At 33.1% G+C, this 3,584-nt stretch overlaps 1 non-coding gene across 1 annotated transcript; it reads right to left on the bottom strand.

Moving 5' to 3' along the window:
* Positions 1-1,661: 1,661 nt before the first annotated feature.
* On the bottom strand, positions 1,662-1,768 carry LOC131182769 (small nucleolar RNA R71). The gene has a single exon (XR_009151029.1). It is a non-coding gene; the product is annotated as a small nucleolar RNA R71 (small nucleolar RNA).
* Positions 1,769-3,584: the final 1,816 nt, after the last annotated feature.

Raw genomic sequence — 3,584 nt, forward strand, 5'->3', positions numbered from 1 at the left:
TCCCCGAGGAGAAAGAGAGAGAACAACACAAGAAAGAAAAGGAAAGAAGGGAGACGCCATTGATTTATCTGGGGGGAAAGCAGCAACTGAGATGTTTGGAGCTGTAGAACCTTAGCATCTTGGATTCTTCCACTTGGGTTTTTCTATTTTTAGCTTATTTTCATGTTTCTCTCTTCTTCTTCATCATTTTCACTTGTAAATATCACCATGAGTGAGTAGAAACTCTAGATTTTAGAGTTGGGAACTATGTTTTAGATTAATTTGTGGATTTGGATTGGTTATTTGCATATTTTATATAAATATGAGTTTTAATTCTTTCCCTTGTGTGCTTTATGACTTACCTAATGTTGAATCCCATTGGCTCTAGTTTTAATCTTTGATTGAAGGACCAAAAGGTGAAAATCATTAATAGATAATCAAGGATTAAAACTTAAAAACATCTAGATTGAGAAATAAACTAGGGATTTTAGAGGATTCTTTGATTGATTACAAAACTTAATGGGTTTTAAGTGAATCAAATATCGTACAAAGGTATGTTTGGTTTTCTTGAAATACTCCTTGGTTTGCTTGAAAAAGATATCAAAGGACCTTAGAATCAATCACCTTCAAACTCTATTTTCTTTTAAAATTGGATGAACCAAGACAAATTCTAATTAATTTATGCATAAACCCCAACTCTAGAATTATTTTTACCATTAATTAGTCTTTGATTTTAATTACCCATTGCTAATTTAGTTTAATTACATTTAGCTTAAGAATTTATTTATCTTGCTATTTGATTATTTTACTTAGATTTGTCAATTTCATTAAGCTTATTTACTTTTACACTTTACTTCCTTTATAATTTGCCCAAATAATCGCTTTATTCATAGTTTGGTAATCAAACGCAAATCCTCGTGGGAATGATACTTCACTTATCACTTTATTACTTGATATGACCCATATACTTGCAAATCCCACACATCAAGTTTTTAGTGCCGTTGCCGAGGATTTAATTTTTACTTGATATTGAATGATTGTTTGCTTAGTTAATTTGGGTATTTTTAATTTTAATTTCTTTTATCATTTTACTTTGAAGATTTGTTTATTTTATTTTTTTAGGTACTTTTATTTTATGAGAAGAATAAAAAGTGAAGAACTCAGTTTATTTTTTGATTTAGAAATCACAAAATATAGCTAAAGCATTAAGAGCAGGAGCTAAGAGGAGAAAAGCAGAACTTAAAGCTCAACAACAACAAAAAGAACAAGAGCAAGAGCAACCACAAGAAGTAATGGCTAACAACAACAATGCCAACAACCGTTCTGAGATGGATCATGCTTATCCTAACATTGGAGATTTCATACCAAGTATCACAAGGCCAAGAGAATAAGCTAATAATTTTTAATTGAAGCCTACACTCTCTCAGATGGTATAATAATCATAATTTAGGGGAAGTCCAAGTGAAAGTCTCCATGTGCATTTAGCACACTTTCTTGAGATCAGTGATATGTTGAAGATAAATGGAGTTTCTGATGATACAATTGAACTTAGATTATTTCCTTTCTCTTTAAAGGACCAAGCTAAAAAATGGCTACATTCTTTGCCATCGGGTTCTATCACAACGTGGGATGAACTTTCTCAAGCATTTTTAGCTTAATATTTTCCACCAAGTAAAATAGCTAAGCTAAGAAATGAGCTGACTTCTTCCAAACCTAGAGATGATGAAAGCTTGTACGAAGCATGGGAGAGATATAAGGATTTTCAAAGGTGATGTCCACACCATGGGATCTTATTCAACACTTTTACAATGGTGTTTCTCCAGCTATTAGGAGTACAATTGATGTATCTTCTAGAGGAGACCTTATAGAAAAATCTGAAGATGAAGCTTTTTCTACTTTAGATAAAATTGCCTGCAACAACTACCAATGGAGTTATGAGAGGAATGAGATCAAGAAAATAGTTGGTATGTTTGAGCTTGATGCCATGAATATGATTGAAGCTAAGTTTGATGCTTTGACAAGGAAGATGGACAAACTAAGCAAGATAGTAGATTCTTCAATTGAACATTTAAGTAGTTCAGTAGATGTTAGAGCTGCAAATGTGAATTGTGGCACTGATTTTCCTACATTTAGTTAGGACTTTTCAAGTGAACAAGTGGATTATGTGAGAAACTACAATCGAAGGCTAGGTGGTAAGCCATTTTTTGCAACTTATGATCCAGTATGGAGAAACCACCCTAATTTCTCATGGGGAGGTAGATAAGGAAAATACCATAACTTTCAATAACCTCATGCATATCAACAACATCAAAATTTTTAGCAGAATATAGGGCTTCCTCGTGAAATTCCTAAACCTCAAAATGCACCTGCTCCACCACAACTACAACAAACTCTACCATAATAAGCACAACCAGATAAGACAGCTAGATTGGAAGCTATGATTGAGACTCTGCTAGCAAGCCATCAAAGTCAGCAAAATATGATTTCTCAACTAATATCTAAAGTGGATCAAATGGTAATACACAATAAGATGTTAGAGAATCAAATCGCTCAATAGGCAAGCTCTTCAAATAGTAAAGCATTTGGGAAGCTTCCTATCCAACCAAAGAATTCAAGGGAGCATTTCAAAGTTATCATATTGAAAAGTGGCAAAATTCTAGAGAGTGGAATAAAAAGGTTGAGGAGAAAGTTGAGGAAGAGAAAATGAAGTTGAAAAAGAGAGTTCAGTGGAAGAAAAAAAAAGTAAAGAGAAGGAGAGTGAAAAAGAAAAACCTAAACATGTGGCACCCAAGGCTTACATTCCACCCATACCATTCCCATAAAAATTTCAGAAAGCAAGGTTAGATAAATAATTTGGGAGGTTTTTAAAGGTATTGAAATCTTTGTATGTGACTATTTCTTTCACTGATGCCTTAGCACAAATGCCTTAATATGCCAAATTCTTGAAAGAAATTTTGTCTAACAAGAAGAAGTTGGAAGAATTTGAGATAGTAGCTCTTACAGAAGAAAGTAGTGCTATCTTGCAAAATAAACTTCCACCCAAGTTGAATGATCCTGGTAGCTTTTTAATACCATGTCACATTGGAGATAATAGTATAGATAAAGCCTTATGTGATCTTGGAGCCACTGTTAGTTTAATGCCTTTGTCTATTTATGAGAAGATGAAGATTAGAGAAATGAAGCCTACTATCATTTTATTACAGTTAGCAGATAGGTCTATTAAATTTTGAGTTGGGGTGATTGAGAATGTGCCTCTAAAAGTTGGAAAGTTTTTCATACTAGTGGATTTTGTAGTATTGGAGATGGAAAAGGATGTATACATTCTTATTATTCTTGGTAGACTTTTCCTTACTACTGTTAGAGCTGTGATTGATGTAAAGAATGAAATGCTTACATTAGAAGTTGGGGAAGGAAAAGTTGAATGCTTACATTGGAAGCTAGGGAAGAAAAAGTTGAGTTCAATTTGTCTCAAGAATTGAAAAAGAAAGATGATTCAGATTCATATTTGAGGGTTAATGTGATAGATGAGTTAGTTGAAGAAGTATTCAAAAAGCAACATCCTGAAGATCCCTTAGAAGCTTGTTTATTCCATAACATCACTAAAA

The sequence above is a fragment of the Hevea brasiliensis genome, chromosome 8, assembly GCF_030052815.1.
Source record: "Hevea brasiliensis isolate MT/VB/25A 57/8 chromosome 8, ASM3005281v1, whole genome shotgun sequence".
In the NCBI taxonomy this organism is placed as follows: domain Eukaryota; kingdom Viridiplantae; phylum Streptophyta; class Magnoliopsida; order Malpighiales; family Euphorbiaceae; genus Hevea; species Hevea brasiliensis.